Raw genomic sequence first — 27,576 nt, 5'->3', positions numbered from 1 at the left:
ATATATAGGGATAATTCACCTAAAGCTTACCCCTCCATATATAGGGATATTTACCCCACTTTGTAACCACGTTGCTAGAAACCTTTTCCCCACTTATTATTTACGTTGCTAGGGACATTTCCCCTACTTCTTACCCACGTTGCTACGGATATTTTTCCTACTGCTTTCCCCACGTTGCTAGGGACATTTCCCTTACTGCTTATCACCTGTTGCTAGGGATATTTCCCCACTGTTTAACTCTGTTGCTAGGGACATTTCGCACTGAATACACCCCATTGCTAGGGAAATTTCCCCACCATTTACCCCGTTGCTAGGGACATTTATCTTACTGTATACCTCCATTGCTAGCGACATTTCCCCATTGAATACACCCCATTGCTAAGGACATTTCCCATACTTCTTACCCCACGTTGCTAAAAACATTTCCACTACTGCTTACCCCCGTTGCTAGAGTCATTTACACCACTGCTTAACGCCATTGCAAGGGACATATCCCCTACTGTTTACCCTTGTTGTTAGGGACATTCCCCAACTGAAAACACCCCGTTGCTGGAGACATTTCCCCCACTGCTTACCCACGTTGCTAAGAGCATTTCCACTACTGCTTACCCCATTTGCTAGAGTCATTTACACCACTGCTTTCCACGTTGCTAGAAAAACATTTACACTGCTTATCCCGTTGCTAGGGACATTTCCCCTACTGCTTTATTTTCGTTGCTAAGGGCATTTCCACCACTGCTTACCCCTGTTGCTGGGGTCATTTCCCCACTGCTTTACACCATTGCTAGGGATATTTCGGACACTGCTTGACCCCGTTGCTAGGGACATTTCCGACACTGCTTACCCCCATTACTATGGATATTTCCCTTACGCCTACTTCCGTGGCTGGAAACACTTTGCACACTGTTTATCCCCGTTGCAAGTAGTATTTCCGACACTGCTTACCCCTGCGTTGAGAAAGACATATCCCCTCTGAATACACCCATTGCTAGGGACATTTCCCCCACTCTAACCACCCGTTGCGAGATAAACTTCCCCCCTTTGCTTACGTTCGTTGCTAGGGACATTTACCTTACTGTTTACCTCCGTTGTTAGGGACATTTCCTCACTGAATACACCTCGTTGCTAGGGACATTTTTCCCACTGCTTAACACCATTGCAAAGGACATTTCTTCTACTGTTTACCTCCGTTGTTAGGGACATTTCCCTCACTGAATACACCCCGTTGCTAGGAACATTTCCCCCAATGCTTAACACCGTTGCTAGGGATATTTCAAACACTGCTTGCCCCCGTTGCTTGGGACATTTCCCTCACTGCTAACCACCCGTTCCTTGAAACACTTCTCCCTTTGCTTACCCCCGTTGCTAGGGGCATTTACCTTACTGTTTAACTCCATTGCTACGGACGTTTTCCCCATTGAATACACCCCATTGCTAAGGACATTTCCCATACTTCTTACCCGAGTTGCCAAGGACATTAAACCCACTGCTTACACCGTTGCTAGGGAGATTTCGGACACTGCTTACTCCCGTTTCTAGGGAAATTTTCGTCACTGCTTACCCTCTTTGCTAGGGACATTTCCCCCACTGCTTACAACCCTGCTAAGGTCATTGACCCCTCTTCTTACCCCTGGTGCTAAGGACATTTCCCCTACTGTTTACCCCCATTGCTAGGGACATTTATCACTGCTTACTCACCGTTTCTAGAGATATTTCCCCCAGTTCTTACTCCCGTTGCTAGGGACATTTCTCACGCTGCTTACTCCCGTTGTAGGGACATTTCAGGCACTGCTTGCCCCGTTGCTAATGACATTTCTTCCACTGTTTAACCCCGTTTCTATGGACATTTCCCTCACTGCTTTCCCCCGTTGCTAGGGGCATTTCCCCCACTGCTTACTTCACGTTGCTAAGGACATTTTCACTACTGCTTATCCACCATTGCTAGATACATTTACACCACTGCTTACCAAGTTGCTAGAAAAACTTTTACACTGCTTACCCCGTTGCTAGGGACATTCCCCCCAATGCTTTCCCTTCGTTGCTAGGGCATTTCTCCCATTGCTTACACCTGTTGCTAGGGTCATTTCCCTACTGCTTAACTCCGTTGCTAGGAATATTTTGGACACTGCTTTCCCCATATGCTAGGGTCATTTCCCCCACTTTTTACCCCGTAGCTAAGGACATTTCCCCATTGCTTATAACCGTTGCTAGGGACATTTCGGACACTGCTTACCCCGTTGCTAGGAACATTTCCCCTACTGTTTATCCCAGTTGCTAGAAACATTTCTCACTGGTTACTCCCTGTTTGTAGGAAAATTTACACCAGTGCTTACTTCCGTTGATAGAAACATTTTTTCACTGTTTACCACATGTTGCTGGGGAATTTTCCCCCACTATTTACCCCGTTGCTAAGGACATTTTTGTATGAAAACAACTCGTTGCTAGGGAAATTTCCCCAACTGCTTACCCCGTTGCTAAGGGTATTTCCTACACTTCTTAAACCCGTTGCTAGGGATATTTCCCCCACTGCTTACCCCACGTTGCCAGGGGCATTTCAACCAATGCTTATCCCTGTTCCTACAGACATTTCTTCTACTGGATTCACCCCGTTACTAAAGACACTTCCCCTACTTCTTACCCCACGTTGCTAGGGTATTTCACCCAATGCTTACCCCTTTTCCTAGGGACATTTCTCCCTCTTCTTACACCCGTTGCTGGGGAGACTTCCCTCACTGCTAACCACCCGTTTCTAGGGACACTTCTCCCATTGCTTATCTTCGTTGCTAGGGAGATTCACCTCACTGTTTACCTCCGTGGCTGGGGACATTTCCTACATTTAATACACCACGTTTCTAAGAACATTTCCCCCACTGCTTACCCCAGTTGCTCAGGACATTAAACCTACTGTTACCCCCTTGCTAGGGACATTTCGGACACAATTTACTCCCGTTGTTAGGGACATTTCAGACACTGTTTCCCCCCTCTGCTAGGGACATTTCATTCACTGCTTATCCCTGTTACTAGGGACATTTTCGAAACTACTTATCCCCGTTGATAGGGACATTTCCACTACTGTTTACCACTCGTTGTTAGGGACATTTCCTCCACTGTTTGCCCCCATTGCTATGGACATTTCCCAATGCTTATTTTCCGTTGCTAGGGACATTTTTCCAGTGCATACTACCGTTGCTAGGGTCATTTCTACCACTGTTTACCACCCGTTGCTAGGGACATTTCCCGCACTGTTTACTCCCCGTTGCAAAGGGACATTTCCATTTAAAAACAAATCGTTGTTAAGGACATTTGCCCCAATTCTTACCCCCGATCTAGGGACATTCCCCACCTTTTATCCCCGGTTCTAGGGACATTTCCTCCACTGCTTTCCCCCCGTTGCTAGGGGCATTTCCCCCACTGCTTTCCCCCCATTGCTAGGGGCATTTCCCCCACTGCTTACCCCACGTTGCTAGTGGCATTTCATTCAATGTTTACCTCTTTTTCTAGGGACATATCCCCTACTGGTTCCCCGTTGCTAGGAACATTTTTCTTACTGCTTACCCCATTCCTAGGGACATTTCCGATACTGCTTAACACAGTTCCTAAGAACATTTCGGACACTGCTTACACCCGTGTCTAGGGAAATTTCCAACACTGTTTACTCCCGATGCTAGAAACATTCTTCCTACTGCTTACTCCAGTTGCCAAGGACATTAAACTCACTGCTTACCCCGTTGCTAGGGACATTTTGGACACTGATTGCTCCCGTTGCTTGGGACATTTCCCCCACTTTTTATCCCACGTTGCTAGGGGCATTTCACCCAATGCTTACCCCCTGTGACTAGGGACATTTGCCCCTCTTCTTACACCCGTTGCCTGGGACATTTTCCTCTTTGCTCACCACCCGTTTCTAGGGACACTTCCCCCATTTCTTACCCCAGTTGCTAGGGACATTTACATCACTGTTTACCTCCATTGCTAGAGACATTTCCTACATTTAATACACCCCGTTGCTAAGGTTATTTCCCCCACTTCTTACCCCAGTTTCAAGGACATTAAACCTACTGCTTACCCCGTTGCTAGGGACATTTCGGACACTGTTTACCCCTGTTTCTGGGAACATTTCCAACACTGCTTAACACCGTTGCTAGAATCATTTCGGACACTGCTTACCCCCGTTGTTGTGGACATTTCCCCCACTGCTTACACCTTATACTAGGGACATTTCCGATACTACTTACCCTCGTTGCTAGGGACAATTCACCCAGTGCTTTCCCCGTTATTAGGGACATTTTCTCCAATGCTTACTTACGTTGCTAAGGACATTTCCACTACTGGGTATCCACCATTGCTAGAGACATTTACACCACTGCTTACCAAGTTGCTAGAAAAACCTTTACACTTCTTACTCCTGTTGCTAGGAACATTACCCCTACTTTTTAACCCCGTTGCTAAGGACATTTCCCGCACTTCATACCCCGTTACTAGGGATATTTCACCAAGTGCTTACTCCCATTGCTAGGGACATTTCCCCCACTGTGTATCTCCTGTTCTAGGGACATTTTCCCCACTTCATTTCCCCCGTTGCTTGGGACATTTCCCCCACTTCTTATCCCACGTTGCTAGGGACATTTGCCCCTCTTCTTACACCCGTTGCCTGGGACATTTCCCTCTTTGCTCACCATCCGTTTCTAGGGACACTTCCCCATTGCTTACCCCAGTTGCTGGGGACATTTACATCACTGTTTACCTCCATTGCTAGAGACATTTCCTACATTTAATACACCTCGTTGCTAAGGACATTTCCCCACTTCTTACCCCAGTTTCAAGGACAATAAACCTACTGCTTACCCCGTTGCTAGGGACATTTCGGACACTGTTTACCCCTGTTTCTGGGAACATTTCCAACACTGCTTAACACCGTTGCTGAGATCATTTCGGACACTGCTTATCCCCGTTTTTGTGGACATTTCCCCCACTGCTTACACCTTATACTAGGGACATTTCCGATACTACTTACCCTCGTTGCTAGGGACAATTCACCCAGTGCTTTTCCCGTTATTAGGGACATTTCCTCCACTGCTTACTTACGTTGCTAAGGACATTTCCACTACTGGGTATCCACAATTGCTAGAGACATTTACACCACTGCTTACCAAGTTGATAGAAAACTTTTACACTGCTTACCCCAGTTGGTAGGGATATTTCCCCCACTGCTTAACTTCGTTGCTAAGGACATTTCCCTTACTGTTTACCTCCGTTGGTAGGTATATTTCACCACTGAATACACCTCGTTGCTAGGAACATTTCCTGCACTGCTTACACTCGTTGCTAATGACATTTCCCCCAATGCTTTCCCCAGTTGCTAGGGGCATTTCAACCAATGTTTACCCCTTTTCCTAGAAACATTTCTTCTAGTGGTTTCCCAAGTTTCTAGAAACATTTCCTTCACTGCTAACCACCTGTTTCTCGGGACACTTTCCTACACTGATTACATCCCGTTGCTAAGGACATTTTCTCAACCCAAACGAGCCGTTTTCTTTTTTGCATATAAACATCGGACTCTGCTTACCCCGTTGCTGTGTTATTTCCGACACTGCTTACCACCCGTTTCTCGGGACATTCACTTACTGCCTACCCCTTTTGCTAGGGGCATTTCCGACACTGCTAACCCCTGTTGCTAGGGACATTTCTGACTTACTGCTTAACCTTGTTGCTAGGGACATTTCCCCACTGTTTAACTCCATTGCTAGGGACATTTCTCACTGAATACACCCCGTTGCTGGGGAAATTGCCCCACTGCTTACCCCGTTGCTAAGTAAATTTCGGATTCTGCTTACCCCCGATGCTAGTGATATTTCCGACACTGCTTACCACCCGTTGCTCGGGACATTCCCCCACTGCCTACTCCTTTTGCTAGGGGCATTTCGGACACTGCTTACCTTCGTTGCTAGAAGCATTTCCGACACTGCTAGCCCCCATTGCTAGGGACATTTCCCTTACTGCTTAACCTTGTTGCTAGGGACATTTCCACACTGTTTAACTCCGTTGCTAGGGACATTTCTCACTGAATACACCCGGTTGCTAGGGAAATTGCCCCACTGCTTACCCCCGTTGCTAAGGACATTTCCTCTACTGCTTACCCCTGTTGCTAGGGTCATTTCCCCCACTGTTTACCCCGTTGCTTAGGACATTTCCTCATCTGTTTACCTTCGTTGCTAAGGACATTTCCCCAAGGAATACACCTCTTTTGTAGGGACATTTCACCATCTGCTTACCCCATTGCAGGGACCTTTTCCCCATTGATTACCCCTGTTGCTAGGGGCATTTCCCCCACTGCTTACCCCCGTTGTTTGGGATATGTACCCCACTTTCTAACACTGTTGCTAGAGGCCTTTTCCCCACTGTTTACCCCTATTGCTAAGGGCATTTTTCCCACTGTTTACGCACGTTGCTACGGCTATTACTTATGCTATGGCTATAAAGCTTAACCTGTTGACTGCCAAGTATTTCAGCTGCTACAATACAACTCTGATGCTTCTTCAATTTGTAACTTTTTCCTGACGCCATTTTGGATCGAAAGTGAAACAATTTGTAAGTAAGTGAAATTCATGTATGGTACTGGCATCTAGCGTTAAAGTTAGGCATTATTGAGAAAGAATTAACTTGTCCGTGGCACCGTGTTACCGATCGGCTTGAACGAGTTATCTCGTCTACGGCACTGAACAGGATAAAGCTTGTTTTTCTCTTCTAGAAATACACATATGTTAATGTGAATCACTGTCTTTGTGGGCGCTACTTATGACAATACTGTAATTAGCTACCTTAATTAAAGAATAAGATATTAACTTCAATGTTTTCGTCTTGCCACAAAAGTAGCATTCTGTAAAAGAAATGTATATATATATATTAAAGTACTTATATTTCTGCTAAGTGACAGAACGTTATCTGTGGACTTACAACCGTGGTGAGCAGAGCACAAAAAGCTCATTGTGTAGCTTTCTGCTTAACTTGAAACAGCTTTAACTCCACTGAATTATATGTAAAAACGAACAATTATGATAACAAATAGATAAATTTATTAATTAGAAGGCTTAAGAGATGTTTAAGATCATAAAACGTATCCTAAGATTACTAGCAGTATGGAGAGCTCAAGTGTTCTGCTTGAAAGCTATATATATGTGTATAAATACTGCAGCAATACAATGGTATACCTGTAGTGCTTAAAGTACAACCCTGCTTTATACCAAGTTGAAACTCTTAAGCGACTGGTGTTACCAAGTTATTTTTACTGAAGCGATTCGATCCTTGCACGAGTGATTTAGAGAGAGAGCACAGCGTGATACACATTTCTCACGCAAGTTTTAATATCCTGCACTGTTTTAAAATGACACACTTAAGGACACGAACATCAACCTAAAACATGTTTCAGAAAAGTATAAAAGCCCCTCCAGTGGTTCAGCGGCATGTCTGTGACTTACAATGCTAAAAATCGGGTTTCGATACCCGTGGTGGGCAGACCACAGATAGCCCCTTGTGTAGCTTAGTGCTTAATTCAAAACAACAACAATCTAATATTCGGCCTGGCATGGCCAAGCATATTAAGGCGTTTGACTGGTAACTCGCGGGTTCGAATCCCGGTCGCATCAAACAGGCGTGGAGGCGTTGTATGACACGGTCGATCCCACTATTCGTTGGTAAAAAGTGCAGCCCAAGAGTTGGCGGTGGGTGGTGATGACTAGCTGCCTTCCCTCTAGTCTTACACTGCTAAATTAGGGACGGCTAGCTCAGATAGTCCTCGATTAGCTCTACGCGAAATTAAAAAAAAACAACAAAACTATAAGACGTTCTGTAAAAATAAAATATATTTTTTTATAAATAGAAATCTATAGTTGTTTATTCCGTTTATGAAGGAATAAAAATAGATATATTAAAAACAACCGAAAGGTAGGAAATACTCTAACTTCAAATCAGTATCTTCGACTACCTTTGTTTTATCATTTAATGCCCCCCCCCCAGTAGCATAGCGATATGTCAGCGGACTCAAACTGAAAGAAACCAGATTTAGAAACTCTTGGTGGGCAGAGCAGAGATAGCCCTCTGTGTAGCCTGGTGATTAACAAGAAACAAACAGTTATTAAAGTCTGTAAGAAAGGTGTATTTGTTTCTGTGTTTTCCTACTTGGGGCTATTTGCTGTGTCTACCAAGGGGACTCGAACCCCCTAATTTTAGTATTGTGATCAGAAAACTTACCACTGTCTTTCCAAGAGACATGTTAGAAAGGTATGAAAGTGTGAATATTACAATATTCTATTATATTAGTTTAGTTATGTTCGAGGAAAACTACTTTTCTTCTTTAAAATAATAATTACATACAAGGTAAGAGAGTACCCATGCACAAAGTATATACTTATGTAATAACATCAGGATATTAATTCACTTAATCGTATCGTAAGGCCTGTCTAAGTTATTTTGATGAAGTGGAAGTGACAAATGCTTCAGTCTTCAACTTCGTACTTTCAAACATTAAATTTTAGAAATCAGAGAAATAGAATGACAAGGTTCTAATCTAATATTAAACTAAACAGACCATAAAAACACATGTGCTACACTTTTTGAAAGGTACGTTAGGATAATACGAAAAGGAGCGCACCTAATTTTAAATTGTAATTACAAAATAATCAATTATCTTATGTCTAAACCATATGTCTTAACTACATGTATTAACTATATCTTAAATACATGTTTTAAACACATATTTGAACATTTCTCAGCTACATGTCTTAACTACATGTTTTAGCAATGTGTCTTAACTATATATTTTGATTTTCAAACTTTATATCACAAAAAACTTAAAACATTACACATCTCGACTGAATCTACTTTTCCACAACAAATTGGTCCCTGGACATCTATTTCTCGTGGTGTTCTTGCCTCCAGTTTAGAAATCCCTGCTACATAGAAAATATAAATTAATTCATTTAACGCATAACACCTAAACACGTTTCTGCCAGTTCACACCTTGTCACAGTAAGTTTTTTTAATCGGAAAACAAACCCAAACTGATCACTCAGCACTGAGTAACAATGTATTACATTATCAGGCGTCTAGACGTTATGTTCTGCGGTATCGTGCGTCCAAATTCTATTGTTCTGCATTACCAGGGGTCCAAAAGGTAATATTCTCAATGCTATGTATCATTTTCATGTTTCATTTACAATTATATTCGTCTTGTATGAAGCCTTAATACATAAGGAAATCACACTTCATAAAAAACGTAGCATATGATTCATCATAACAATATTTCTACTTGTCTTCAAGTGTATATATCTACTCGAAACGTTCATTATTGTTTTCTAAGCTCTAACTATACACACGCAGAAATCATATTTTGGAAAGACGCGAAACAATAGAGTTGGAATAGCAACTGTAGAAAGTGCGTACATTTCAGCAATTTGGTTACTATAAAGAGATTGCAAATTCACATATGTATGTATACACATATATCAACTTTGAACCGAATAAGATCTGGTGTCTGCTACTTTTTTACACGAATATAATTCTTGTAATAAACGCACAAATTCAACCTTATTTCTGCAGGCTGAGGGCATAGCATTTCAAACCTATTTCGCGCAACAATCTTTATTTATCACATTTTCTACAAGTTTCTGCGTATTGTGGTTTTATAAGTTGCTGCAAAAACTGTTCACTGTACTTTTCTACAAACTTTCGTTGTTATGCGATAAATGACTAATCTTAATTGTTAGATAATAAATTTATAAATCGATTAATTCTTCTGAAATAAAATTTGCCGAAAATAGTACCTAAAATCAGCGGAACAAAACAATTACGTTATGATGTATTATTTAATTCTAATACCAAATGTACTTGCCAGGTGTGTCCGAAAGTAATATATTTCAACAGTAAATAAAACCTTTATTACTAGTAACAGATATTTTTAATTTCCACTTTAAAAGTTCATATGTCTTACTCTATTGTAGCCTGAAGAGTGCATAATCCTTCTCGTGATTCATGGCATGAGCACGTTTCACTGACGCCACGACTGTACAAATTGCAACATTAAGCGACCCTCATGTGATGTCATTTCAGTATCTACTGGCTGACTGACGGACAACATACTACCGTATAATGGTACGAGTGGTTAACACAAGTGACCTCTCTAGTGGGCCGAAGTAAACACGCGGTTACCAGATACATAATAAGATTACAGATAAATCGGAGACAAACTGCAAGCAAAAATACTATTAAATATTAACAGCTTTTTACACTGAGCGCTGTAAGAGACATAAAATAAGAAAGAACTGGAACATGGGATTAAATATTCTGAGGCAGAGCTATGCAGTAAAGCAAACATTCGAGCTGTTAAATTTTTATACAAAAGGAATGAAATTCTGGACTGTTATTATAAGAATATATTTTTGTGTCAGCTTTCATATCTTTCTATTACACTAATATTTTACTAGAGAGAGAGAGCAGTAAACCTGCATTTCATTTTAAGATATTTAATATATCTAAACAACAATTAGAAATAAAAGAATTAAAATAATTGTATTGTTTTATTGTTGTTTTCAGTTAAAGCCTATTGTTTCAGTCAAAAATAATTCAAAACATAATGACAATATATGTTAATTACCAACAAATCAATTAAATCTCGTTTAGCGAACTTGTGGGATATGACAGCTCCTGTAATAACTTGTTTGTTTGTTTTTGAATTTCGCGCAAAGCTACTTGAGGGCTATCTGCGTTAGCCGTCCCTAATTTAGCAATGTAAGACTAGAGGGAAGACAGCTAGTCATCACCACCCACCACCAACTCTTGGGCTACTCTATTACCAACGAATAATGGGATTGACCGTCACATTATAACGCCCCCAATGGTGAAAGGGCGAGCATGTTTGATGCGGCGGGGATTCGAACTCGCGACCCTTAGATTACGAGTTGAACGCCTTAACCCACCTGGTCATGCTGGGCCAACCCCAGCTTTTAAATCTAGAGATTGTTAAAATCGAACCTCTAAATAATTTATTATTGTATATTCATAACGCTTCCTTACTCTTGTTTATCACAAATCACAAAATTTTTCGAATCAGTATTGAATCCAAAAATTCCGAATGTAATTTCTTATAGGTGGCGAAAATGAAATTATTTTACAATAATATTTTCCCAGGAAGCCAACAATTCATTAAATTTAAATATCCTGTTTAACAACAGAAGAACTACAAAGTAACATAAAATATAAAGTAATAAACCATGATATTATAAACATCACCAATTTCATCTGCTAGCATCGCTTTATCAAGTATATATATAATCCTTGAAGGCTTAATACATGGTTATTAGTTTTTGTCAGTTTTAAGAACCTTTCACTGAAGTAAAATAAGAAAGTTCTACGCGATCAGTTTTTAATCTCCCTGAAAAACTAATTTCGTATCAGATTACAAAAAAAAACGAAATAACTAATTTTTTTTTTCTGAAAAGCCGTCCAAGCTGTCTAAACTTAGTTTTCATTTTGAGAATGTTGAACTCAAAGAATGTTTTCATTTAGTAGATTCGTAAATCTTTTCTTGGTGTGTTTAACTGGCACGGCGTGGTGGATACAACGCCATCTGCTGGGTTCGATAACTGTGTCACAGCCTCCTGGCGGTGAACGATGTTAAGTCACTGCTTTACCTCTATTTTATAACATAATAATTAGGGACAAATAATGTACAGAGACCTGAAAGTATCTTACTATTTATACTCTTTGAATAAGTTATTAATAATGTATGTTAATTAAAACGTGTTACTACAAATAATTAATACCCAGAATCTATGTGATAATTTACAAATCACAGCCTTTATATTCTTTGTTTCAAAAATGTTCACTGGGACACAACACCAAAATTGGACAAACACTACAGATCTGTTAAAGCGTTACGTCCTAAGTTTTCAATCAGTACCACTGATGTTAGTAGGAAGTTCTTTATTGGGTTCGTAAAAAAGTGTCATTCTTAAAAACATGCTACTTGAAGAATGTCATTACCGCAAATGTCTATTCAGCTTGAAAATAGAAACATAGTACGAATACCTATTAATGTCATGTAGCAGCTGCTTGTGGGAACAATAGTACAAATACCTATTAATGTCATGTGGCAGTACCTTGTGGAAACAACAGTACAAATACCTGTAAAAGTCATATAGCAGCACCTGTGGTAATATAGTACAAATTCCTATTAATGTCATATAGCAGCACCTGTGGAATGAAGTACAAATACCAATTAATGTCATGTAGCAGCTCCTTGTGGAAACGATAGAACAAATACCTGTTAAAGTCATATAGCAGCACCTGTGGGAATACAGTACAAATTCCTATTAATGTCATGCAGCAGCACCTTGTGGGAACAATAGTATAAATACCTATTAATGTCATATACCTTGTGGAAACAATAGTACAAATACCTGTTAATGTCATGCACCTTGTGGGAACATAGTACAAATACCTATTAATGTCATGTAGCAGCTCCTTGAGGGAACAATAGTACAAATACCAATAAATGTCATGTAGCAGCTCCTTGTGAAACGTAGTACAAATACCTGTTAATGTTATGCACCTTGTGGGAACATAGAACAAATAGCTATTAATGTCATTTAGCAGCTTTTTGAGGGAACAATAGTACAAATACCTGTTAATGTCATATAGCAGCACCTGTGGGAATGTAGTACAAATACCAATTAATGTCATGTAGCAGCTCCTTGTGGAAACGTAGTACAAATACCTGTTAATGTCATGCACCTTGTGGGAACATAGTACAAATACCTATTAATGTCATAGGGAACAATACAAATACCTAATGTCATGAAGCAGCTCCTTGTGGGAACAGTACAAATACCTGTTAATTTCATGCACCTTGTGGGAGTACAAATACCTATTAATGTCATGTACTTGAGGGAACAATAGTGCAAATACCTGTTAAAGTCATGTAGCAGCACCTCTATTAATGTCATGCAGCAGCACCTTGTGGGAACAATAGTACAAATACCTATTAATGTCATGTGTGGGAACAATAGTACAAATACCTATTAATATCATGTTCCTTGTAGGAACATAGTACAAATACCTGTTAAAGTCATATAGTAGCAAAAATCCTGTTAATGTCATGTAGCATGCACCTTGTGGGAACATAGTACAAATAATTATTAATGTCATGTAGCAGCACCTTGTGGGAACATAGTACAAATACCTATTAATATCATGTAACAGCTCCTTGAGGGAACAATAGTACAAATACCTATTAATGTCATGTAGCAGCTCCTTGTCGGAACAATAGTATAAATACCTATTAATGTCATGTACTTTTGTAGGAACATAGTACAAATACCTGTTAATGTCATATAGCAGCACCTGTGAGAATGTAGTACAAATACCTATTAATGTCATGTAGCAGCACCTTGTGGGAACAATAGCACAAATACCTGTTAATGTCATATAGCAGCACCTGTGGGAATGTAGTACAAATACCTATTAATGTCATGCAGCCGCTTCTTGTAGGAACGTAGTACAAATACCTGTTAATGTCATGTAGCAACACCTTGTGGCAGCGGTTGTATCGATATTTGTTAAAGTCATGTTGTAGCCTCTTGCAGGAACAGTAGTAGAAATACTTGTTAATGTCATGTAGTAGCACCATCTAGGTACAGAAGTACCTAAGGGTTTGTAATTTCATCCCAAATACCAGGTAATACCTACAATCATCGATAGAAAACAAATTAAGCTATGATGTATTACTTAATTTTAATACTAAATGTACTTGCCCAGTGTATCCGAAAGTGTTCTATTTCAATAGTAAATAAAACCTTTATCAATAGTAACAGATATTTTAAATTCCCCCTTTAGAAGTTCATATGTCCTACTATATTGTAACCTAAACAGTTCTTAATTCTTCTCGTGATTCATGGCATGCACACGTTTTACTGACGCCACAACTGTACAAATTACGACGTTAAGCGACCCTTAACTCATACATAGAGTCATTCTGTTTTTCTTACATCTTGCTACTCAACCACTTTGTGCTACCTACAACTATATTAGTGGGTATCAGTTTGGAATAGCATTCTAGCGAGTGTATTATAATTTAGGGCAAGTGCCTACCATACAGCAAAAGTAAGATGTATTATTTTATCTATAATGCCTTTATTTTAGAAGGGGAAGATTTATAATATCTTATAATTTTAAGAACAATGTAATAATTGATACATATTTATTAACTTTAATTACGTGTTATCTTCTTAAACATTTTTTTCTGCAAAGTTGAACGATGTTTTAAGTATAAATGACGCCTACTATTGTTTTGATCTGTGTGGTATTCGTGGTAAGTATCCTCTGTTAGCTAAGCCTGAAATAGTTACAAAAAAAGCTGTAAATGTATCATTAAATTTAATAATCTATATGAGCTCATACGACAACAAATGAGAGATTCAATTGCGAATAAAAACGCAAAATGTCTGTGTTTCTGCATATTAAAATATGTTCATTTGGAAAAAAAACAACAACATATTCACTCGATGTTATCTTCCTTGCGTTCGATTGACCATACAGCGGGTTTACTAGAGTCAGTTGCGTAGTACACTGCGCAAAACTCAAATTATACAGATGGCAGAAGACGGGAATGACGTGAATACATAATCTCTTTGCCCCTGTACTTTTAGGGTTAAGCTCATATAGACTTTCTATTAAATAGTATGTTAATTACATATCGTGTACGTGTAGCTGGTATTAGGGATATCATGTAGGAACAAAGAAAAGCATTGAAATTAAGTTTGCCACATACTAATATCTTTGTGTCCACAATGTTCTTTGTATAGGGTACCATACGAAATGAAGTTATATAGTTTTTCCTACATACGATGTATTAAGGTACATTTTTGGTGGATGTTACCATTAAATTAAGGTATAGAGCACAAATGTTTACCATAATATTTGACTACCTGTTTATTGTAAAAAGTAGCCCAAAAGTTGGCGGTGGGTGGTGATGACTAGCTGCCTTCCCTCTAGTCTTACACTGCTAAATTAGGGACGGATAGCGCGGACAGCCCTCGTGTAGCTTTGTGCGAAATTCAAATCATACTATAAGATGAACACTAAATAGATGTAAGTAATATGTTCCCATTATATTTCTTTATTATATATATTTAAATTTTGTGCAATTTTACCTGTTAATAAATGCGTATGAACATTACACTTAGAAAGAAAAAAATGAACTGAATTTCACGAAAGACTGTGTTTTAACTGACATAATTAACTGTTAACTTGAACTTTGGTGTTTCACAAATAATAAAACACGATTAAAGAAAAGTATTTTAAGCACAAGGCTTGAAACTGCACTATAGTATAATACGTGATGTTAAGAATCATATTATGTGCAACTTTTAATATACTGTGCAACTTAAATTCTGAACATTCTTCTGTGTGTACTCAACTGTTCAAAAATTATAAAGCGTAGTTTATGACGAAACATTAGAATATCACGAGTCTCAGAACTGTGATTACCAATTTCCTATAGAGTTCTTTGTTATTCGATAATAAATGCTGTAATTTGCGGCGATAAACGTTCACTTCAATGAGTTGAATGTTAAATTAAGTAGTAATTGGCGTTTGGTTATATATATATTCACCTGTTTCAGTTAAACGTTATTTACGGATGAAATGCTCGTACACTTTTACCAATAAACACTTACAAACTACGTTCTTAAACGTACTAATAACATGATTCGAGTAGAATGAGAACACATACGATACTGCATTAGTTTAATTGGTGTGCGTTTGTTAGCAGAGCATTACGAAATCAAATTATCAATACACTTAATATTCATATAAATATTGATACATCATCAAATAATAGAAATTGTCTATTATTCTCGAAACTAAATATTATTTTTACTCTTTTCGTAGATTCGTCGTACAACTTGTTAATTTCAATACTGCAATTAGTTATAAACAAATGCTCAAGGAACATCGCTTAACAATGAGGAAACTTGTCTCATTTTCGATCGAATTTTGTGGATATATCGAGATAATTAAAATAATAAATCTCAGCACCACGTGAAATTATTTCCTTGTCTCAGTTCAAGCAATGTTCTTCAACTTGCTTCTTTATAAATCACATTATTTTAATCGAAGAGAACCAATAATTCCTAGTTTCAAATATAATTTAGAGGTCTTGAATTCATTTAGAAATAACTGCCTCTGATATTAACGTAACCTCATTGCTACGAGGCCCAGCATGACCAGGTGGTTAAGGCCCTCAACTCATAATCTGAAGGGAAAAGGTTCGAGTCCCTGTCCCAACAAACATGCTCGTCCTTTCAGCCGTAGGGGCGTTATACTGTGACGATCAATCCCACTATTCGTTGTTAAAAGAGTACCCCAAGAGTTGGCGGTGGTTATCGATGACTAGCTACCTTTATTGAAGTCTTGCACTACCATTGTAAATAACCCTAGTCTAGTTTTGAGGAAAATTCAGAAATAAAAAAACAACATTGCAACAGCAGCTGTTAGTATAATGTTACATTTCACATTCATAAGAAAAGGCTTACATATACGTATAATTGGTAATGTTCTCTAATGTCAAAAATTCGCTGACAAAACAAAATTGTAAGGACTCAGCAGTTTCAGTTTTAATAAGTTAACAGAACTCCCTCACCTTATCGATAGATAGCACGCTTGCAATTCGAAAATGTATTAATTTCAAGTAAGCAACTTAACAAACGCCGTTAGCTACGTAAGAACACCGTTTATCTATCCACTCCTGAAAAGGACAATATTATACTCATTGTTACATATCACTTGCTTTTAACAGATTTCCCAAGGGATAATCTCCATAATGAATTCATCTAAATAAACACGTGTCTTCACAGTATCAGGAGAATAGAATAAGTCTTATGGTCTTTAACATAAACCATTCCAAAGTAAGTTAGGACACAAACACAGAAACACGGAACTGTTCGCCGTTAATCAAATTAAGAAACCAACATAATTTTTTAAAATAATATTCTGTACAAAACAACACATTGTCGTTAACTCTCTGTTCATTTTTAAGATACTTTGTGATGAGTCAGAAAAATAAAATTAAAATCTATCTATAATAAAATGGACGCAAATTGAAAATTACAGCAATAAACAATCTTCGAAAAATTGTTCTAACACGAAGATACTAAAGAAACATATTTCAAAGTTTTCGAGATCAGTGGTGGAGAAATATAATGTTTCATTATCTTTTATCATTTTGATGTTTCAGTGAACGTTCTCTCTGAACAAAATGTGTCATTAATTTTCTCTTGTGTCGCTGGTGTTTAATTAAAACCACCCTAGCCGACTAACACTAACAAGATATTCAACAGTAATAACAACTGAGCGATTTACAGTTTACATTCCAGGTTCGAATCCCCATCGCACCAAATATGTTCGCCCCTTTTAGCCGTGGGGGCGTTATAATGTGACGGTCAATCCCACAATTCGTTGGTAAAATAGTAGCTCGGTGGTGATGACTAGCTGCCTTCCCTCTGGTCTTACACTGCTAAATTAGGGACGGCTCGCGCAAATAGGCCTCGTGTAGCTTTGCGCGAAATTCCAAAACAAACAAACAGTTTACATTCATGAACTAATTCACTTAAAAATTACACGAACCGATAACAGAAATAATAACAATATCGTGAATATGTATTAAAGAAAAATAATTAATTTAAAAGTAAATTATTATAATACTTAGAACAATTTTTAGGACTAGGCATAAAATAGTAGACAAGATCTACAAAACTATAATGAGATATATTTAATTACTACTGCCATATTTAGTACTGTAGTTCTCCAGACTGTTATCCATAATGAAATTTAAACGTTCGAATAATTACTGTTAATTGGAATTTAAAATACTAACCAATTATGTATAAATCAATTACAATAGAAAGCTCTGTTATTTGTAGCATGCGCTCGTAGGATATCAAAGTGTTTCTACAGTATTTGAATGATATAAGGTGCTGTAAATTCTTTTGTAATAAATCACTCAATTGTGTTTCGGCATATAAGTGTTTTGGTATTTCAGGTCCGATTTGTATGATGGTAATTTTGTATTATCGCTCAAGCATTAATTCTCATATTGGTTTAATAATCCGTCTTTATTATCTGAAGCCTAAACTTGATTGTGAATATATTTTCTCTTTCCGAAATGAACAGACTTCACATGGCCTGGCGGTTAAAACGGTCGACTCACAATCTGCGAGTCGCGGGTTTCAATTCCCGTCCCACAAAACATGGTCGCCCTTTCAGCCGTTAGGGCGTTATAATCTCACTTTCAATCTCAATTTTAGTTTGTAAACAAGTATCCCAAGAGTAGGGGCCCGGCATGGCCAGGTGGTTAAGGCACTCGACTCATGATCTGAAGGTCGCGGGTTCGAATCCCCGTCACACCAAACATACTCGCCTTTTCAGCCATGAGGACGTTATAATGTTACGGTCAATCCCACTATTCGTTGGTAAAAGAGTAGCCCAAGAGTTGGCGATAAGTAGCTGCCTTCCCTCTATTTTTACACTGCTAAATTAGGGACGGCTAGCACAGATAGCCCTCGAGTAGCTTTGTGCGAAATTTCAAAACAAACAAACAATCAGAGTGTTGGCTGTATTTTTACACACGAAAATTTTAAATCAAGATAAAAACAAAGAAAATTTAGTTAAAACGTAGAAATTTATATAAAACGAAGCGAAACTAATACAGAAGTTGTTGTTCTTTCTGGTAAAGTAATCCTTAAAAGTTTACGAATAAAAACAACAACCATTCATAATTTCATAACTTGTCCGCTGTACCATTTAATCATCAATCACAAGTTTGTTTTATTTTCTTGTTTTTGTTTTGAATTTCGCACAAAGCTACTCGAGGGCTATCTGCGCTAGTCATCCCTAATTTGGCAGTGTAAGACCAGAGGGAAGACAGCTGGTCATTACCACCCACCGCAAACTCTTGGGCTACTCTTTTACCAATGAATAGTGGGATTGACGGTCACATTATAACGCCCCCACGGTTGAAGGGGTGAGCATGTTTGGTGCGACCGGGATTCGAACCCGTAACCCTCGGATTACGAGTCGCACGCCTTAACCTACCTGGCCATGCCGGGCCCCAATCACGAGTGACTGGTGATTCTTCAAATTACAGATTTATAGAGTAGTTTTTCAATCGGATGTTTTATTTCTTCTATTTTAATATCTAAGTCTCTATCCCTGAAGCTATGTACGTATTTATGTATTTATATACTGAATAAATTATGAGAAACAGCTCTGTGTATCTGAGAGCAGATAACGGCCCCTGGTGTTCATTTTCATCAACCAATGATTCGTGTTTTCCTCACTTTCATTGATATATCCAGAAAAAAAAGTATTCATATTATAAGTATTCGAATATTTCACGACACATTATAGGAATCCTATACATATAGAATATAAAACAACTTCTTCAGATAGTTGACAAATTGAAACATGGCTCTTTTTCGTTTAGAGTGAGGCGGTGATGTTCCCTTGTCTCCAGGAAACATTTGCTTATGCTAGTGTTATGCTTTGTTTGTGTCAAAAATAGGAACTGTCGTCCATCACTGGGAGCGTAACCTTTTTTTCAGACATATCTATGTCTTTCAACCATTTGTCTTTTAAAATCACGTGAAAACTAAAGCACCCTCCCGTGTCTTAGATAAACCATTTGATTACTTCTGGACAGAAACTTCTAGACTGGGTGTTGAAATTCCAGGTTAATAGTAGTGTGGATAAATTGTTTGTACAATTTTATAAGATTTAAACTGCAAAAGACAAAAAGAATTGTTTTACTTTTATCTGTTGGCGCCATCTGATGACTATTTATGACAATAACTCGAATATATCTGTACAAAGTGTATGTAATGCAAGGGTGCAGAATTCCAAATTGTATTACGATAAATGTGCAAAATAACCTAGTGAGAAATGTTCACAATTTTTTTTACATGATCGATATAACAAATAATAAGATTATCACTCAGTCTTCAAGATAAGAAATAATATAATTGATAACGTTTAGTAATTAGTTAGAGGCTGCAGATATATTTTCATTAAATATAAATAATTAGTGTTTTTTTATGGTTTTCTATGCAACTTTTAATCATCACTCTAGCGTCTCGTGTTGAGGTGTGTTTATTTGAAATACCAATTTATGAGCAGCATTTCACAGAAACATATCTTTACTTCTATTTTGCTATCTCACAATAAAATATAACAGAGCAAAATTTCGCCACATATTGTTCATTGTTAATGTGACAATGCAAGAATACCTTTCGCTGTTTGAAATTAATGTTTTATGGACAAAGTTTACGCATGATAAGTGTTGGTGCCATATCAAATTTGGGTTCGATTCTCCTCGATGGACTCGGGAGATAGCCTTATGTGGCTTTGCTATAAGAAAAAAAAACACATACTTGAACATTTAATATGAGCTAACTAAAAAAAAAAAAGTGACCTCTGGTAATTACCTGTTTTTTTGTTTGTTTTTCACCTAAATTCTCTGTCACTGTATGTTGAAATAAGACAATGTATATCTTAATTACCTACTGACTATTAAAGTGTCTGTGCTATATTATTTGTTTACAATTACTTGCCAGAGGTTTAGGACTATTTTGACATTCTGGTTTCTACTTACTATAGAAAAATTAGAAACAACGTTAAACATTATAACATACCAAGTCGAATGAAAATGACTGATTATTTCCTAGTGTTTATAAAAAAAATATTTTATAAAATACTATATAAAAGTAATAATTTATAAAAATGATCACATGTGAAATATTATTTGTTTCTTTTGAATTTCGCGCAAAGCTAAAAGCTACACAAGGGCTATCTGCGCTATCCGTCCCTAATTTAGCAGTGTAAGACTAGAGGGAAGGCAGCTAGTCATCACCACCCACCGCCAACTCTTGGGCTACTCTACTCTTTTACCAACGAATAATGGGATTGACCGTCACCTTATAACGTCTCTACGGCTGAAAGGGCGAGCATGATTGGTGCGACAGGAATTCGAACCCGCGACTCTTAGCTTAGGAGTCGAGTGCCTTAACCACCTGCCATTAGCTATAAAGTCTGAATAACTCGAATTAGTCATTTGGTAAGCACTACACTCAACTGTGTGTTTTCTTATAGCAGAGCCAGAACGGGCTATCTGTTGAGCTCACCAAGGGAAATCGAACTCCTGATTTTAGCGTTGTAAGTCCGTAGATTTACCGCTGCACTAGCGGGGGGGCAACACTCAATTACACAATCGCCTTCAAACATGTGGTCAGCTATCGATCAGTAACTTCTTTCTTTCTTTGTGAACCTGACGAAGACTGAAGAAAAGTCGAAATGTTGTTCGCTCCTCTACATAGTGCTTTCTCTACCCATACCAGGCGTTTTTATATGTATAATAGACATTTTTACCAAACATAATTCTAGTGCATAGATTTGGTCCTAAATCTTTCTAGTTCTGTTTAACTTTTGTATTAATATAGATTGTGATTATCTTTACTACGTCTGTTCATGGATATCTAATGAAATATGTTCATTATTGTTATATGTTCTTTAAATTCTCACCTGTGTTAAGGTTTGTCGAAAGATAACAACTATGTTTTTTTTTTCTGATATACAAGGCCCGGCATGGCCAAGTGAGTTAAGACATTCGACTCGTAATCCGAGGGTCGTGGGTTCGAATCCTGGTCGCACCAAACATGCTCGCCCTTTCAGCAGCGGGGGCGTTACAATATGACGGTCAATCCCACTATTCGTTGGTAAAAGAGTATCCCAAGAGTTAGCAATTGGTAATGATGACTAGCTAGCTACCTTCCCTCTAGTCTTACACTGTTAAAGTAGGGACGGCTAGCACAGATAGCCCTCGAGTAGCTTGGCGCGAAATTCAAAATATCTAATCAATTTCTACTTATCTTATTTGCATGCCAAGCAAATGCGCGTTGTGTGGGCTGTGGGGAGAATCACCACATTACACAGTGTACAAAACAGAACCCCAAACCCAAATGCTGCAATTGTGGGGAAGAACACACGGCAAATTATAAAGGTTGCCAGAAATATAAATCCATAAAGACACACTTATACGAAATTAAAATCCCAACATGAACAAGCCGCCACCACCACGAACAATTAAGGAACCCACACCTACCACTCCAGCACCACAAAGTACAACTACACAGACAAACACATACGCTGCAGTGGTTAAAATTCATCATCCCGACATGAAAAACCATTACCAAGTGAAGAGGAAATACCAAAACCACCTCAAATACACAACCAACAACAATTGAAACAACATTGACAACTGCCATAACTTCCACCTTCTCGGAAATAATGGCAGAATATACAAATCCCACAAACACCAACAGTCTCACAGACATAATTGTTAAAATCATATTGAAAAACATACACAAGTTCTTGCCGCAAATTTTAACCTCCATCATAAACTCTACTAGACATGGATAACTTCACAGTTCTACACATCAATATCCAGGGTGCTCTTGCTTCCAAGAAACATGAGATTGAAGATACAACAAGCTCCATAAAACCTGATGTAATCATAATTAGTGAAACTCTTCTATATAACTACCATAGATTTAAATTAAACGGCTACTCTACTATTAGACATGACAGGAAGGATAATAGAGATCCAAACAGAGGTCTTTTATTATTGTATAAGACTGAACTTATAGTTCAGGAACTTACTATCCCTTCCAGTAATGAATCTATAGTTATTAATGTAAAAACGCAAAATCAGACAGACGTTACTGTGGCGGGCATCTACTGCTCGCCTAGTACCGTGTTAGATGTAAATCTATTGAATATATTGTATAATAGCAACTGTAATCTTATTATTATCGGCGACCTAAACAGTAAACATATAGCATTCAACTGTCGTTGCTCAAACGCAAATGGCAAATTACTTTATCAATTTCTGGACGAATCAAACATGACTTTATTAAACGATGCAACACCGACACATATCTCGTACGCACATGGCACCAGCGAAATACTGGACCTATGCCTGTGTTCGTCAAATATGAGTCGCAAATTGTAAATTTTCATGTTGGTCACGATATAGATAGTGACCACCTTCCAGTTTGGTGTATCTTCAATCTCACCCCCCACTTAAATAAAATCATAGTGAGAGACAAACTGAACTACAAAAAAAAGCTAATTGGCCAGTTTTCCAAACTATATTAAATGAAACCTTACCTCCAGAAGTACTACATATTGCCGCGGACGCATCAGATATAGATGCATACTGTCATATCATCTCTGAGTGTCTAAAACATGCAGCCAACAGTTCGATACCGAAACAAAACACTTCACAACAACTCATTCATGGCAACCACATAAAGATATAATACACTTAATTAAAAACAGACGTATACTCCGCAGACAGTACATTCAAAATCGAAACCCCACACTTAAAACTCAGATAAACACAATAAGAAATAAAATACGAAACTTAATCAGACAACAGAAACAAGAAAACTGGGACACCTTCTGTTCCGATCTAAATCATAAAACTGATCCTAAACAATTCTGGACACATTTGAAAAGATTTACAAACACAGGAACAACAAACACAGTATATCCACCACTGGAACTGGATGGAGAAACAGCATACACTAACACAGAAAAAGCCGAGATATTTAAAAACACCTAGAAAACACGTTCAAAACACATCATGAACCAGACATGAACAGATACTTTTATAATACAGTCACAAACTTTATTGACCAAAACAGAAGCATTTTTACACCTAAATTTCCAGTCAACAATATTACACACCAAGAAAAAAAACAAAAGACTGGAGCACTCATCAACTGGTAAAACATATCACTGTTACAGAAGTAGTAACTGCTATTAAAAACACAAAAAACAAAGCTCCTGGAGAAGATGGTATTCAAGCTATCCTCCTAAAACAAGGCACTCAGAGATTATATGAACACCTAACAGCGTTATTTAATCTCTCACTATCAGCTGGATATATCCCGTTTCTTGGAAGGAAGCAATAGTATTAATGTTCCAGAAAGAAGGAAAGTCAGCGAATAAACCAAACAACTACCGCCCGATTAAGCAACCAGTTGTATTGGCAAAGTATTAGAGAGGATAATTAGTAATCGTCTGTCAGTTTACTTAGAAGAAAATTCAAAATTACCAGAAATTCAAAACGGATTTCGAAAAACCGCCAAACTACAGACCACCTGATTCGACTTACAGAATCAATTACCGACAGCTTCAACAAAAAAAGAATGCACTGTAGCTTGCTTTCTCGACATTGAGAAAGCATTTGACACAGTGTGGCATAACGGCTTAAGACATAGATTGCTTGAAATGGCATTACCCCAGGAAACTATTCGCTGGCTGTCCAACTTCCTGGATAACAGAATGTGTAAAGTAAATGTAAATGGGGCCCACTCAGGGTCCTTTTCACCCGAAGCAGGAGTCCCGCAGGAAGGGGTTGTTAGCCCTATATTATTTATCATGTACGTGAGTAATATGCCTCTGTCGGACCTAAATTTAGGTTATGCATCACAGTTCGCTGACGATGTAGCAGTCTGGAAAAGTGCCCCCACTCCGTCAATAGCAGCAACGAACCTACAACCAGTCCTAAATAACATCGAAGAATACTGCCAGAAATACAGAATCAAAATTAATATTCCAAAACCCAAGTCATAGTATTCAGCAGACTGAATAAGCTGAAAAAGATCCACCAAAACTCTATATGAATGGATCACTTTTACTGACTGCTACTTCTGCTAAATTTCTAGGTCTAACCTATGACTCAAAATTAACGTGGCTACCACATATTAAAATGTACTGATACGAATCTGGAAAGAGCAAACTATGCAAGAAGTCTTTCAGGTAAAATCCAAGGAACATCACCAGACAACATACTTAAAATCTACAAAACGTACATTAGACCAACAATAGAATATGCATCACCTGCCTGGATTAACATAGCACCCACACATGTACAGAAACTTCAACGTATACAAAATTCTGTACTAACTTCAGCATACAAAGTACCACGTAGCACCTCAACCACATTCATGCACAAGTACGCAAACATAGATACAATAGCTGAAAGACTCTTGCATAATTCTCTAAAATATTTCAATAAGAATTGGCACAAAATAACTTAATGTGTGATCTCGACAGATATCACGTACATGATGTAAATGGTACTAAATACCTCTCCCCTTTTAACATATATTTAAGAAATGTAACACAAGCTGGCCACTATGCACTAGACACTTAGTCCTTGTTTCTTTTATTTTTATTTTCTTCTCTTTTGAATTATTATTCAAGTATTGAATAATAATAATTATTATTACTTTCTTTTCTGTGTGAGTGTTTGTGTTACTACAAGTAGTAGTAGCATTCTCTCAATCGAGAAAAGGAGAAAAAATACAAAAAAAATATATATATATGAAAATACAAAAAAAAAAAAATTAAATGGAAAAAAACAAAAAAACTTCTTGTTCGTCCATGCATGGACTGAGCCCTGAAATGGACCTGAGTATGATGTTATACTTTTACTCTGGCCCAAAGCTTTAAAAAAAAAACAACCCTAAAGACAGACGCTATAATCGTTCGGGAGGGAGGAAGAGGTCAAATGTACCTGACCCTCCTGGGTATTTAACAACATCAATACCCAAATACCCACACAGTCAAACTTGAACTTATCTTATTTATAGAATTTCGGCATGATTGACTTTTAAGATTCTTCTTTACGATTTCTATAGAATATTTTCGGGGAGTCCAAACTATGCTTTTTAGTCCATAAAATCATATAAACCATGGTATCATAATATATATGTCTGTATGTTATTTTACAATAACTTTACCTTTGTTTAGTAAGGTTCTAACCTTTTTAAAAACTGAACTGTGGTGTAAATTTTACTGAAAGTTATTTGATAACATTTGTTATTACAACTGATTAATTTGATTAATTAATTTGTTATTAATTTAAATGAGTTTAACATGTCGCTTTCTTGACGCATTAAAAATTATAACGAATCATCTAATCAAATAATTAAAATAACATAAACTAAATTCAGTGGCTTTTACTATAAAAATAACCCACTTCTCATTGCTCTATTGTAAAATAACAATTAACAATATATTTTAACAACAAAATTATCGTGGTATTTTTCAATTCTTATGAACTTGTTAATTTGCTTGAGAAATTATTTTGAGCCTGTATATATCTATAAAGAAAACGTTCAAAACTAATTTCTCACAAACTCAATAACACTTTAAAGGGTATGCACAGTTTATTTTATTGGAACGTCTGGTATCTTTACCCTATTTTTTTTCCGTATTGATACCTAATATATCTTCCCTTTAAATTACCACTAATACCCCTGCTGTCTAAAACACAACAGTAGGCTTAAGATATGCAGGATATTTTTTATATTTAAATTTTGTGAATATACACCACAAGTCAGTGACAAGAGCTACAATGCGTTAGCTTCAAGTTGTTGTTTTGAACTAAGCACAAAGCTACACAGAGGGCTATCTGTGCCCTGCCCACTATGGGTATCGAAACCCGGTTTTTAGGATTGTAAGTCTGCAGACATACCGCTGAGCCACTAGGGAGCGCGTTAGTTTTAATATGTCAATATAATTTAAGTTATATAAAATAATTTAAGTCCAATAGAAATTTCGACTGTTTTAATGGTACGGAAAACTATCAAATGTGATTAATTAACTAATCTATATTGCAAATCTCGCTTACATGACTCAGCTAAGTGATTTTATAGGTCACGCATGTGCACATGGAAACTTGCTCATAAATCGCATAGCAGTGACTACTTAGGTAATGATTTGTTTTTCTCTGTCACGTGGTTAATCCACATTGGGCTGTTGATTTTACTTTTACAGGCCTTATTGATTAATTGCAGATGCTAAATAAATAATGAGTTTAGATACTAAAGAATACCATTTCATAGAAAAAACGTTTGAAAGATAATATAAAGATAAAATACAGGATATACAATAAAAATTAATCTTTTGATATTCCTCTGTGTTTCATAAAATATTAAAACATTCGTTGATCGGCCAGGTGGGTTAAGGCGTTCGACTCGTAATCCGAGGGTCGCGGGTTCTAATCTCTGTCGCACCAAACATATTCGCCCTTTCAACCGTGGAGGCGTTATAATATCACGGTCAATCCCACTATTCGTTGGTAAAAGAGTAGCCCAAGAGTTGGCGGAGGGTGGTGATGACTAGCTGCCTTTTCTCTTCTCTTACACTGCTAAATTAGGGACGGCTATCACAGATAGCCCTCGAGTAGCTTTGAGCGAAATTCAAAAACAAACAAAACAAAAACAAACCACATGAAACGGTATGGTTGTGAACCAATTTGTAGTTGTCAGTTACAACTTTCAGCAGTGTTGATATGTTTTTGCGAAAGGTCCGTACTAAACTGAACACAACTATCTATGTAGAATTATTACAAGAAATGATAACATATATAAAACAAAACACATAGGAAAATCTCAT

The 27,576-nt window shown here is 37.6% G+C and overlaps 1 protein-coding gene across 1 annotated transcript in view; it reads right to left on the bottom strand.

Moving 5' to 3' along the window:
- LOC143243281 (anoctamin-4-like) overlaps positions 1-27,576 on the bottom strand; it is a 423,249-nt gene that overhangs the window by 285,618 nt on the left and 110,055 nt on the right. The window lies entirely within an intron of this gene.

This window comes from Tachypleus tridentatus, unplaced genomic scaffold (assembly GCF_004210375.1).
Source record: "Tachypleus tridentatus isolate NWPU-2018 unplaced genomic scaffold, ASM421037v1 Hic_cluster_2, whole genome shotgun sequence".
Lineage (NCBI taxonomy): Eukaryota > Metazoa > Arthropoda > Merostomata > Xiphosura > Limulidae > Tachypleus > Tachypleus tridentatus.
Note: the sequence above shows the minus strand (reverse complement) of the source record. Positions and strands in the feature narration are given on the sequence as shown.